We start from the raw sequence: 15416 nt of genomic DNA, 5'->3' as shown, positions 1-15416 counted from the left end.
AAGAATGCAGTAAAAGGCAACTAAGATAAGTCAGTATGATGTACCATACCAAGATAGGGTGTGAACTGCTACCAGAACCATTTTTCCCATTACCAAACATTGTGAATAATATAACTACATCATTGGGCATAGAAGAGTACAATGTTATGCACGGCTAAATTTACTAAGTAAATAACTACACACCAAGTATAGTAGCATACTATGAAAGTTCAGCTAAGTCACATGAAAATGTAGGCATCCAATGATGTGAACCCAGTACAACGAATATGGTAGAGACCTCATCCACCTACACAATATGAACAACCATACTCCCTCTTAATATTCAGCCAAAAATTGGACCAAAATAGCAAATAGGCCATACTTAAAATAGGCAAGTGAAAGTGTACAACAAGTTAAAGGATACCACATTGAAAGTGCAATTTCAATTTAATCCATTAATGAAAGCAACTCCAAATCATGAAAATAAAAAAGTAGAGCATCATGCCTATAATAAGGGCAATACATAAGTACCAAAAGCAACTACCTTGTCACCATATACCAAAGAATGGAGCAATAAAGGACCGTATAGAAGATGAAAACCTTACAAGCAAAAAAATGAACATGTCACGGCAACGGATTATTACATTTAGACCGGTTATGACCTATGTCATTGCATCAAGAGCAATGAATAGCTCTCTTATGGATAAATTGTGACTCAATGCACCTTTTTTGGGGCTACCTAAAGGATGCCTCACTTACGGGGTTGGAGACCAGGAACTATGTTGCATCAACCATCTTGCAAAGTCTCATCCTCACAAACTTTGGGCATGTTGTGCGTTGGTAATGGTTGAATCTAACCCGAGTAAATCAAATATTAAGTGGTGACATGAAAACATGGGTTCGATATACTCATACATATCGTGTCTCAATGTGCGGGTCACAGCACATACATGTGCACATGGCAATCTAGACATTTGTCATGTCAAACAAGTACACTTATGTTGCTACATATCCACAACCAAATAAACCTCCCCAATAAACACCCTAAACATCCCACCCAAATAGGGCATCACAATAATTAGACCAGACCTCATGATATTTGACATTAGCTTTTCCTTTGTTTTCAGTCCAACCACGCTCTTCCACTTTTTTGTACCACACATATAGGTGTCCAACATGACTACAAGCTTATCCATGTGCATCAACAACAATGTATAAATTGTTTGGTGGCATTCCTCTCTTAACCACGCATTGAAAGACTCTACAATATTAGTTTTCATTTTATCCCAACGTTTTTTAAGGAACTTTGACATCACCCAATGCTCCGGACTATTCTCCATAACCCACCTTGCTAGGTCGGCTTTAAAACGCACAAGTTTTTCAAATGCCTCGTTGTAGTCTATATCCAACCTAGCATATGCAATGTTGTCTAAAAGCAATAAAGCATCTTCTTTCCCCTTCTTCCCTCTAATGTTTTGCCTATTGAACAAGCTAGAAAAGTTCTTTTTCACATGTCGATAACAATAGGAGTGATTTTTTGTCCCGAACAACTTCAAAACACTACGCAACATCCCCTAATGGCTATCTGATATAATAATTACTTTTTTACCATCTAGGATCCCCTTTAATTTTTCCAAGAACCAATACTAGTCCTCATAATTTTCTGAACCAACCACACCAAGGCTTAGAGGGAACATTCCATTATCTGCATCATATGCAATGACGGACAAAAGAGCTCCCTTGTATAGACCATTTAGGTGGCAAGAATCAATAGCCAATACCTGTTGACACCTCATGATGAACCCTTGAATTGAAATTGCATAGGCAATGAACAATTGCTTGAAATGACCTTCATGAGAAGTGTACTCTGCAATAGTTCCAGGGTTAATTTCCCTTAGCCTATGGCATAACCAAGGCAAAAACGCGTAGGACACACGTGGAGCTCCATATAAGTGTTCTTTTGCCTTCTCTTTAAGATGCCATGCTTGGTTATATGTCAATTGAACTCCATGATCATGTTCAAAATCCTTGCATATTTGATGAGGGAGGTATTATGGAGTTGTTCTAAACACATCTTCAACAACAACAACACCTCTCTTTGAAGAAACCCTCACCTTAGATGAACACTCATCTTGAGCTATATGATTATGATTAACTTAGTAAGTATGAACTCGCATTATTTCATTCCCTTTAATAGCATGAGTTATTATCTTCCAAGGACAACCCTCAACCGAACACTTTACGAACATATGAGTAGGTGAATTTTTCTTGCACTTGTATTGAAACCTCCCAGCTAATGACATATGGTATATTGCATTCCGAAACTCCTTTTCATTTTTAAATGTATGTCCAGAACCTAATATTGCCTCACGAAACCGATTAGATTCCAAAGAGGTATACTCACTATCTACACAATGTGATGCAAAACCTCTTGATAACATCATAGTATTAGGAATTGCATCGCATGATGCATTGACGAAGGAAACATAGGAGGTGGACTTCTACATTTACATACATAAACAAAATTAGACTACATGCGTAAAATTGATATTCACAATATTTTAAATAGATATCCATGTGAAAGTGCATTACACAAACGCCAACTGTGTATTCGATATATTTGCCTCAATGGCTTCCACATGGGGTGACTCTACTATGTACACATTTGCAAAGTCATCACTGTTGGAAACCACATTATCCAAGTCATCCTCATCTTCTAAATCTTGGATGACTCTGGAGTTAAACTTGAGAGTGTAGAGCATCCTCATCACATGAAGGGAGTTAATGAATTTCTCTAAGACTTTTTGAGTGAATTCTTCAAATGTCATTACTTTATAAATGTGAATACCTTTGCTTCTTCTACCAACATATTCCCAAAGCCCATCATTTTTTTGGACAAGTTTGTGTCCCACGAAAATATAACAGTATATCATATTTGTGGTGTCCATCAACCTATTCAAATAAAGCACAAATTTATATTGTTGAACAAACCATAATGCATATTCAATGTGATCTGAAAAGTTTTTTCTTCTCACAATAGGTAATGTTCCCATATGAAATAGAACCACAAACATTTTATGACCAATATGTATTATGAAAACAAAGTCTGAGTCCAATTGTATCATACCTTTAATGTGAAGGCAACAAGAAGTAATTAAGAATAAGCACGTCAAATGGAAGATAGAAAAGGCTACGGAGGAAAGTCACCAACTTAGCCACCAACTCACATTATTAACATTTATTTTATGCCAACTGACAAAAAAAAACTACTTATTAATTAAACAGGTGATGCAAAATTGGTATGACTTTAACTCATACTCATTTATACTTAACTCAAACCCGTTAAAAATATGTTGAGTTCGAGTCATGTTCATTGATTATCATATACATTTATCTGAAGTCATTTAAATGTATAACTCTTTTTTGCCTTCTAATGTTATCTGTAGAAAATAAAAGAAAATAAGATAACTACATAATTCATATTGCAATACCAATTCATCAACTAAGACAATTTAATAACCTTGGCAATTGCATAATTTATAGCCCCAAGTAACATACCAGTCCCAATGCCTCACAATGTACATTCCTTAAAACACATAATGTAAATTGATATAAATACATTTGTCACACTCTCTTTCAAAAAATTAATAAATAATACATGAAAAAAAATTATATTTTAAAAATGTATATACAAAATAAATGTAACTTTAGCTTATGTCTTCAAAAATCATTTTTGAATAATTTAAATTTGGAACTATTAAAAGTTTTATAACACCTTAGTTTCTGCAACAATTTTTAAATATCAATCTTAAAGGGTTCTTGCATTGATGCGACTCATGGTAGCTTAGCTTTAAAGGCGTATCAACAAAATTTATACCTTAAATACTATTACTAAAGTAGCCAAGCTACTATAGCATAGTGGTTCTAGGATTGTTCACTGGGAAGGGTTTTCGCAAACACAAGTGATATTCAAATTAGGAAAATAGGTGATTTTCTTATGGATGTTAGCTTTAAAAGAAGATGTAAATGTTTTAGAAAGATTTAAACTAATCTAAGCTAACATTAAAGACTAAAATAAAAGGGTGTAAAAACAAGTTTCTCAAATATAGGATAGCTATGCTCTGGCTCTTATGCAAATTGGAAATCTCAGGATAGGCTCCTCGCGTTGGGGTTGCAACTATGGTGATGCTTGCTTCCCGAACCGGTATGGATTTAGCAAATCAAGTTTTAATCCTTTAAAATGGCAAAATAGATGGTAGTGAATTTCATCAATGGTTATTCACCTTAGACTTCCTTTGAATGGCTCGTAAGAGATAACTAATGGTCTAAAGCCAAAAGCTTACCAAATATTGGCAACTCAAAGTCATTCCAGGTGATAAACTCACCTTTCAATGGCCATTGAAATTGGTTCTAACGGATTAATGCAAAACTTGGAATTGAAAACCTCACCTTCCAATAGCTCGTAGGAGATAACTAATGGATAGAAATCCAAAAGCTTATCAAGTATTGGCCGTTGGAAGTTGTCCAAAGGAAATAAAAACTAAACTTTGCATTAATGAACCATTAATGAAAAACGACTACCTTACCTTCCAGGTGCGAGAAATTTCCATGGGATTGCATCCAAGCCATCACATAACATCCATACTTTGAGAAACTAAAAGTTTTAGCCAATCATCCTTTGAGGAAAAGCCCTCAGAGGCTGTTTGGCTACTAAGAAAATAGAAAATGGGGAAGAACAGGAGAAGAGAGAAAAACAAAGCTTTATATATTTCTAAGTTAATGTACAGAGCATCGATCCCCCAATCATCCCATATCTTTTGGAGGTGTTGTGCACCTCTATATATAGCAAAATTACAAGATAAAGCTTTATGTCGGTTGAATACAAGGTTACAAAAGGAATTTACATGAGAAAATATCAAGCTAAAAATATTTGGGAAGTCGGTAGTGCGTGCATGGAGAAACAGAGGATTCAAAGGAATTTCGCAATGTGCCTAAATCCACCTTGCGAAATTTTCGCAAGGGGGTTCTTCATGGTGCGAAGTGGCCAAATTTCGCACCATGAAGAAAATCTCCTTGCGAAATTGGTCATTTGACATGATGCAGTTGTCTTTCGAAGGCCATATATTCCTCATTTCAGCTCCAAATCATACACGGTTTAAAGCGTTGGATTCTTGACTTCCTAAGCTTTCAAATGGTATATAGTATGCAAAAAATGGACTTCAGAAAGTGCTTCAAAAGTGCGAAAGAAGACTGCAGCTGTTTTCTTCACTCTGTTTTCCTCTTCTCCATTGCTTGTGCTCGTGTTTCCACTTGAAATTCAAGCCTGTAATCATCCAAAATCCTTGTTTAACTCGCCCAAATAGCTCCTCCATCAATTGGCATGCTTGAATTGGTTCATAAGCTGATAAAAACATGTAAACTTGCCACAAAATGGTTAAAACCAATTACTAAGGACCTTAATGAATTAATTGGGTTAAATGAATATGATTACTACTCAAAGGTGCTTAAAACCATTATTATTAGGTCTACAAAATAGCACTTTTTGGTAGTAATCATGCATCTTTTATAAAATTTCCTACTATGCTCTTATTTATGATTTTAAACACAAAAAATCGCTAACAAATATATCCAAACAAGCCCAAGTAATCAACCTTTATTCATATCAAGCATAAATAATGAAAGTAAAAAAAATGAATGTCGTTACTTTATTTTGAAATTACAAATAGCTTCAATAAATTGGGGAAATAAACAATACAGTGAGGTTTGAACTGATGACTTCCTGACAACTTTCCCCTTTATACAAAGTTAAGATATAAAGTTGATTCAAAAGTTTAAGATGTTAAGTAATGATGAAGCAATAATACACATCAAGCTGATTTGGGGCAATTCGATGGCTTAAAATGCTATTAGAGCCTTTGTTGTTACGAGTTCATGAGTTTGAAACTCAACATGTTTTTCTAATCTACTAACCTCCCCACTTTTGCATTCCATGTTGCTTTCACTTAAGAGGAGTTTGAACAAAGAAGTTGGAATGACCCATTTCCGCAACCAAGCAATTTTGCTAGGTTTTATACCCCCTCCCTCCATAGCCTAAATAACCAACTGCTCAAATTGCTTTGCATTGATCGCACTAGTGAGAGAAATGGTTAATAGACATACAATCTCTTAGAGGAAGGGAATTTTATCAAAAACAAGGAAGTTAATGTTAGTGAGAGCTCATTTTCAAATGCTTTTATCCCTTGCATCCACCCCAATTTCATTGACAAGGAATCAAAATGATTTGATGGATGGAAGGACAAAAAGTTCAAGTTTTGAATGAGAGCATAGACACAAGATATATTACTGTCACAAAGAACCAATACATTGAAAATCATGAGTATTACAAGAGAGATAGACAAATCAATTCCAAATCATCCTTATCTTTTTTCTTATGTGATGTGTAAATTGTTTGGATTTTATTTAAGTTATAATTGTGAAAATGAGCCTTTCAATCTATGGAGTTTAAATTAAGAAGATATTCAATTTTATAAAATATAACATCACTAACTATATTACAATTGTATCATGTACTTGCGGTGTTCTTTGAGTGGCATCTTTTATATTTTATTGGTTGTATACTCATACAAATAATCAATAAGCAAATAGTAGAATTAATAAATGATTACAACAGTAAAAATGGAGGAATTGTAAGAATTCATGGTCAAGTGACAATTTGGTTATCTTTCAATCGATCATTGATATATGGAGAATGAAGTGAACATTAACTATAAGATTAGAGCATGATAGATGTTGTAGGGAACTGGTTTTGGGTTGTTAGGTTAACATTAAAGGGTGATTTTGCTACATACAAATGGTGTCTGCCCACATAAAATAAACATGCTAAAATGGACATGTTAAGATGGATAAATGACTAGAAAATGAATATGCTAGTTGAAAACTAGAAGCAAGCATCTATTCAAGACAAGAGGGAAGAAGATCGTATGAAATTAAATTTAGAGAGGAGATGATTGTTGTAGTATGTGGCTTATATTGAGTGAAAAACATATGGAGAAAAAGGGGCAAATGTCGGAGCAGAGCGACGAAATTTGCCATTCAAGCTTGTATTTTTATTATTAAGGGCAAATGATAGGTTGGGGATGCGGGAGGGCAACAACATTCAGGGGTATTTTTGGAATTTCATTACCTATATGTATCTGTTGGTTGGTGGAACAAACCCCTTATCTTGTATGTATCTATTGAAGACTAATTGGGTAGGGTTTTAGGTTCAACTTTGTTTTTTTTTTAATTAAACCAGAGTGTTGTTTTGACTTTAAAGCTTTACTTTACATCTGCTCTGAACTTTATCCAATCCATCTCTGTCTTCTCTCATTTTGGGGCCTAATCCCAAAAGGGACTTGTTCTAGTTCCAAAGGAACTGATTAATTTAACCTTTTTCTATAACGAAGCAAATTAATTTAATATGCATGAGACTTTGTTTGTCTTCTTAAATAGTTTTATTATAGGTCTTAATATGATCACTAATTGGTACCACTAATCCGAAGGTGTCGTGTTCAACCAAGTCCCACCTCAATCTCATCGCTTAATACCTAGTGTTTCATTGCTTAGTACTTTCATTGCTTCGGCTCTTAGTCCCATTGGTTCATTTGTGATCATATCGACCCAAATTTCATCATACATTTGAATAGTCAAGATTAAGAGTTTGTTATGGTACCCAATCGTTACCATAGATTTTTCCTATTAATCGTCATATTAAAGAGCCTAAGAAAGATACAAGGCTCGATCCACTCAACAGATCCATGATAAAACCCTGACCAAGTAGGTAAATAGAATTCAAAACTAGAAGGTCAAGTGTTCAGCAAAGCCACACATGAGTTGTAGAAACTCCATAAATAATTCTAATCACCAGAAAGCTTCCTATATTGGGTTCAACCACCAACCAATTGTCTTTGAAGATCCATTGTTTCCAGATTTTCTCTAGTGTTATTCTACACTTTATAACCATCTTGAATCGTCTCACCAGGTTTTCTCAGGCTTTCTCCAAGTTAGTTTGATTTGTTCCAGTTCCTCAACATCCTCAATATCCATGACACTTGATCTTCCAAAAGAAAAAATAGTTGGGATTGTTACATAAAATCTCCCCCAGCTACTAGAAAATATTCAAACAGTATGCTACACCTGCTTCAACCTTGATATAATCCCTCACATTTTATTAAGCTCTGAGCTATACTTAGACTAGGTAGAAGAGAAATTCTCATTCTCACTCAAACCCTGTGACAATTTATGTTGGTACCACTATATTAGACATGACTACAAACTTATTCAAAGAGAATGAAGATATTTAAATATTAATTATAAGCGTTGCTTTGCAAAATAATATGAAGAGATAATAGCCTGAAAAATGCAACAAATATATAATTCTCTTCTAAACTATCATGTCTACTTTAGATGATTCATACAAAACCATAAACAATAGTTTAACACATTTAAGGGTGAGAAAAACTAATAGATAAAAGGAGATAAATATGTTACTTATGTCTACACCTCAAGCCAAGGCACCAGAAAAATTTAGGTCTGCTGAATCAGATTCCCTAACCATGTAGTATAAAGTGACTTGCCTAATTTCAAAAGTTTCAACTTTATAACTCTTTCCCTTGATAGCTTTAACATAAGCTAGAAACAAAGGCATACTTCCTCCTACTAGTATAGAACTTCTAGATAGACTTGCACAACTTAGAATAACTCAAACTGCCTGGCTACCAACTCTAGGCATTTGAGATGAGATATATCAAAATCAAAGAGTTAATTCCAAATTTTGTGTTGCTATTCCACCAAGATTTTGAAGTCTTTCCAACCAAAATATGTTTCAAAATAACAATGCTCCAAAAGCAAAAAAAAAATTGCTCTTTTAAAACATTACAACAAATCTACAGTGTCTTATTTAGAATTAGGGAGTATGGAAATCCCTTTCCAAGAGATTTCTGCAGCAAGGAATCCACCAGTCACCTACTTTGCCTCAACTGTCCTTAAAATAACACTCAACATTAACTTTGTAAACTGAAGGTTAACAGAAAATAAGAATCTCTCTCCTTATACCAACGAGGATTAAAAAAAATATAGGACTAAGCAAATCTAGGCCGAAATTTAGACAACCTACTAACCTCAAATATCTAATAAGGGTCTGCACCGAGGGCAATGCCAGTGGGGATTCACTAGGAAACGATACATGGCAAACTGAAATCGAGAGAGAGATTACATCAATGTATTTTGGGTTGAAATTAAATGGTTGGCAAAGACGAAATCGAGAGAAAACAAAATTGGAGAACCTACTAACCTCAAATAGCCAACTACGATCGGCACGAATGGCAACACCAATGGGGATCGATGATGGAACGAGAGACGACCAACTGAAATCGGGAGAGAGATTACGACAATGTATTTAGCCTTAAATCAAATGGTTGGGAGAGACAAATGCAAGAAAAATGAAAGAGACACAAAGATGAGATGGAAGAGATGGAGGAAATCAAGAGGGAGAGAGGAAAATGACCACTGTCTATGGCTAAAATGCTGAAGAGAAAGCAATGTATTTGGCCTTAAATCAAATGGTTGGGAGAGACGAAATCGACAGAAAAGGAAAAAGACACAAAGATGAGATGCAAGCGATGGAGGAAATTGGGAGAAAGAGAGGAAAACAACTATCTAGGATTGAAATGCTAAAGAGAGAGCAAAATTAGGGCAACAATTCCAACCTAGATATTTTGGTTTTTTTATTTTTATTTTTTTATAGTCAGCAAAGGCTATTTTTGGAAATAATAAAAATTCATATTCTTCTTCTCAATTTTGACATTTCCTCTAGGTTTTGAGCTTAAATGGTTCAGTTATATGGACTAAAACTTAATTTTTGGGCCCGAATGGGCCCAAAACACAATTCTCCCTATTAATTAAGTTGGTTGTCAATATTTCACTTTGTGGTTTTGTTTTCTCTTGTTTTGCTTGATTTTTTACTCTTGTGTTTTGTAGTTTAAAAATTAAATTTTTGCATCTCTTTTAAAAAGAAAGTCTTTTCTCAAAATATCCGTATGAAAAATCAATTTCAAAAAATTCATCTAAAATCCTTAGGGCCAAATTTAAAAATTATATATATATATATATATATATATATATATATATGCAACCATATTTTGATTGGTTTTCACATTCCTCTAGTTTTTGACTAAAATCCAGTTTTGAGTGGAACATAAGTCCAAGCTTGTGGTCCCAAATAAAGGGGATAATTATTGACTTTGATGAGTTTATCAATACTCATGCGAGGTCGAGAATGCATAGGCTAATTTTGTGTATATCAATTAAGGACTTAGTAAAACCCCTACATAAAAATCCTTTTGAAAAAAAAAAACCTTTTACTGTTAACTTGTTCAATTTACTACATCTCTAAAAAGAAAATTTGTTTTGATTTACTTATGATGATCCTTAAATTTTTTTTTTTAGTTCTTGTATAATATTGTAGACTCCTAGAACTTGATTTTAGAACTTTGTTTGAGTTGAAAAGAAATTTTGAAGTAGGAGTTATAAGTAATACTTTAATAACTTGTGGGGAGAAAACTGAGATCAAATACTTTTTTCATTTCTTTCCTTATTTTTTTTATCCTTTATTTCCCATGTTTTTTGTTTCTCTTTCAATATTTAAACTTTATTCACTAGAGTTGAACTATTTCTCTCTTCTAATATCAAAATAATGCTCATCGATGACAAAATCAAGATCTGTGGTTGTTGCAAAGATTCCTAGTTAGGGATTTATTTTATTTTACTTATTTGTTAACTATCAAAAGAAATGAGAATACTTGAAGAAATTTGCTAAGTAGCAAGAGAGAAATTGTCAATTATTATGTTAGTTTATAAAAATAACTAAGAGTTTGAATATCATTTAAAAAATCACATAAGTTTGAGAGGCATGATTGGTTTAAAATTATTTCAATTAACCTCTCATTGATATCAATTTATCAAGCATTTTTTTATAAGGTTAACATTGTCCAAATGTAACAAAACTTGTATAGTTTATCTTTAAGAAAAATCCAGAATCTTAAATATTCTAAGTTCGTCAAAACACCAAAAGAACGATATTCCTCTTTCATGAGATTTTTTTTTTTCCATCAATGGAGTTATATCCACAAGCCAACTCAAATGTATTACATTAGAGATGATTAACCTTTTGGTTTTGATCTTTTCAATGTTGTAATAAGGGAGTTTATCCATTATGAGATGAAAAAACGTAGTCAATCCCCTTGAATAGTAACACTAGAAGATTTTACTCCCATATATGAATTAAGATTTAAAACCCAATATTTTTTTGTCATTCTCACTGCCAAATAGCCCATGACCTAAGAAAAATAAGGTTAGCCCTCACTTTATGCTCTTTTACTAAGTAATGAGAACACTCACAACCAAGCGCATAAATTTGGACATTAACTATTATTTCTATGTTAACATTTTTTTTCAAGCACATGCAACAACCTTACTAGTCGTAATATGTTTTCGGAAAAAAAAAAAAATCCTGAAAAACAAAGAGAAAAAAATAGGAGAAAAAACAACGAAAGTAATAGTAAGAAGTTATTGAAATTTCCTACTTTCAATGTTTTCTTATAATTAGAGATGAAAATTTATGTTTCCTACCAACTTACAAACTATTTCTTCTCAATCAACTCTAATATAAAAAGAAAAGAAAAGAAAAAGAAGAAAATTTGAAAGGAATGAAGAATCTGTTTGATAGTACAATTTAAAATTTGTTTTCTTTGTTTAAAAAGAGAAAACTATTTTTAAAATTTTCTAACACTGTTTTATCGTTGTTTTCTAAAAACAATTTTTAAAAATAAAATGAAATGAAGAACAATTTTTAGAAAACAAGTAAAAGTTATTTTTATCAGTTTTTAAAAATAAAAGGAAAACATAGAATTTTTTTTTATAAAAAAAACTATAAGAAATAAATAAAATTAAATATGACATCATTCCATTTCCCTTTCCACAATCTAATTCTAATACTAAAAATCTTAAAATATGCTCTTCCTTGAGATTATACATATTTTAAAAAAAAATTCTTTTAACTTCTCTAAAAATTTTCATTAAGCAAATACATTTTAAATCAAACTGTATTTGATAAATCTTCAAGAATAATTTAAAACTCAAAAAATTTATTAATAGTAAAAAAATCATGAAACTTAAGAACATTAGTAAGTTATAAACCAAAATTTCTTTTAAATGTTTGGGTAACTTTATTCTTTTTATTATATATATATACATATGAATTTTCTTTAAATAATTCTCTTTTTCATACTTTCTTTGCAATTATCACTCAATTTAAATATTTTTTTTCTTAAACAAGGAAGTGAGTAAAATGCCCTTGATTGCCACCAAATTTCAAGTAGTGCCTAATTATTTTTTTTTCATAGATGTGATGTGTGTGATACATTTGACAACCCTTAAATTAATTATACTTCTACTAATAGTCGAAGTTAATGTTTACCTTTGTTAACTAATTTGTGTAATTTTGAGGGTAATTTACTTCATTTTTAACTCAAAAGTTTATTAAAATTACCCAATTTCATTCGATTTATATGGAACTTAATTCATTTACATTCTATATTACAAAATTTTAGATTATTTCTAGAGTTATTCCAATATAGTTGCAAGAGTTTGTCCCATTTTTGTTTTTACCATTATTTATGATCATTATTTGCTAGCTTCATGATGTTATTAATTGAATTTTTACTAATTTAACTTTCCTATTTATTCTACTTATTAAGAAATTAATTACTATACTAAGATTTTAATTTCTCTGGTTGTTACATAAAATTATCCCACATTACTTCTCGATTGAGATCTAGAATTCCCTTTTTGAATTATATGGTACGTATTTTCTTTTGTTAGGAAACCTACTAAAGAATTTAGCTTAAATGAGTTGCATTTATAAACATAACTTCAATAGAGCCAAAAAAGAAAGGAAAAAGTGAATTTGCATACATTCATATAAAAATAATTATAAAATATGTCCCCTTAAAAATAATTTAAGTTTCATGTACTAATTAGTTAAAAAGTAATACATAAGCTGAAGGCAATACATGCATCATTAAAAGGTAGTACTTGAATGGCCAAAGGTATTACATTTGACAAAAAAAAAAAAAGTATAAAATGCTAATTATTTTAAAATTGTTATTTGAAATTATATTTATTAACTTGAATTCCTATTTTATAATTTTTTTCCTTTGAGTGTATAGAAACACACTTTTCATTACCGCGTAATTTTTCTTCAATCAAGCTTATCAAATCATCTCTTTAACGAGAGTGACATGTGATATTATTTTTATTTTCTTGAAAAAATAAGTGTATTTAATTAAAAAAATCCAAGAAAAAAACTTAATTAAAGAGAAGTTGCATTTAAGCACGTTTTTATAACCGAAAAATATTCGTAAGCATATAGATAAGAGAAAATTGTTGTTTTAACAAGTAGAATGACATGTAACATTAATTTTTTTTTCTTGGAAAAATAAGTGTATTTATGTTGTCTCCTATTAAACAATCCAAGAAAAGAAATTAATTAATGTCAACTTGCATTTAAGCACATTTCTATAACCAAAAAAAATGCTTGTAACCAACCAACCATATATATGAGAGAAGATTATGTTTTTTATTTTAATGTTAGGAATTCCCCTTAATATATTTCCATCCAAGTTCACTAAATATTCCTCTACTAGTCTCTAATGACATTTATTTTCTTGCAAAACTAAAAGGCTTTTTACTCAAAAGGGGAGTTGTAATTACAAAAAAGTTGATAAGTATAAAATACAGTAATTATATACCTAAAGAGAACAATTACACATACATCCCTTAAAGTTTCAGAAATTATAAAGTGACCCTTCATATACATCTGCATGTAAAATTTGCCCCAAAATTGGGGATTTATGTGTTGTACACTTGTACCTGGTTCAAAAATGCATTTGAATTTTGTATTTATATGTTTTATAACATCAAAAATAAATAAATAAACGTCTAGAGCCAAACAATCAAGAGAAAATTATAAATATTTATAAAAGCCTTTAGAAATTATTTCAAATAATCTGTCATTGAATTTTGTTTCGATGAAAAAATAAGAGTTTGTTTAAAATGATTAACAAAAGTTTCCTTTTAAGTATGTTATTTCGATGAAAAGAAAAAATCCATAAGGACCATAACCATGGGAGTATATTGTAAGATTTAATACTTATTATTCAATAATTAAAATTGATTTTTAAGTTAAATTATGAATTTATTTTAACTCAATAAATTAATTTATTAAAATCATTTTTTATTTTAAGCTACGCATCATTTCAATTTTGTGAAATGAAATGTTTTACGTTGTTTAAAGACATTATTTAAGAACCCAAAATGTATAGATATAATTGTATTCAAGTACATTTTTTTTAAAAAGAATCATAATTAAAAGAAAATCACGTGATTATCAAAGTTTAAGTTTTTTTTAAAAAAAAGACTCATTTAGTCTAAATTTTCAAAATCGACTACTCAATAAACATAATAAAATCTTTTTCAAAATTGACTACTCAATAAACATAATGAAGGTTTTTTTTTTCAAAATTGACTACCCCAACAAACATAATAACACTCTTTTAAATTCTTGCAAAAACAAAGCTTATGCCTTATTTAAGAACTCCATTCAAACACTTGTTAACGTGCCTAGAATTTACATGTATGTGTTTTTATAGGAAAAGATGATTGATAATTAAATAATTCCAAAAGACTTGCACACAAAGTCCTTAAAGTTTTGAAAATTATACAATCTACCTATAATACCTTTAAATTATATTAGCATTTCAGCTATCGTATGCCTTTTATCTTTGTCATATTGATCTCTGATCGATATAGTAATATTATTTTAGAATTGGCTATTCGACAAATATGATAAGACTCTCTTACATTCTTGCAAAAACAATCTCTATGCCTTATTTAAGAGCTTGTTAAAGTGTGTAGTATTTATATGTGTTTTTCTATAACAAACTATTAGTAATTATTGCACACAAAATCCTTGAAGTTTCAAAAATTATCAAATTACCCTTAATACTTCTAAATCATAGTAGTATTTCATATGAGGTCTTGGAACACCAAATGCTCTCCATAAATTTGGACTATAAAATCACTAATATCATTAATGTTTTATTTTAAAAAATATTTTTACTATTGTTTAACTTATGTTAATAATAAAAAATTAGAGGATGTTTGTTTTTTTTAGCTTTTTATTGAAAATAATTTATTTTTAGATTTTAAGTTGTTTGTTTTTTTTCATGACTTATTATAAATTTTTGGTCGAATAGAAAGAACTAAAATATTTAACTTTTCTAAATAAAAAAGTAACATATTATTTTTTTTAATATTTAATAGAAATAAAATATTATAAA

Source organism: Vitis vinifera, chromosome 7 (assembly GCF_030704535.1).
Source record: "Vitis vinifera cultivar Pinot Noir 40024 chromosome 7, ASM3070453v1".
Taxonomy (NCBI): domain Eukaryota; kingdom Viridiplantae; phylum Streptophyta; class Magnoliopsida; order Vitales; family Vitaceae; genus Vitis; species Vitis vinifera.
This window is presented reverse-complemented; position numbering follows the sequence as displayed.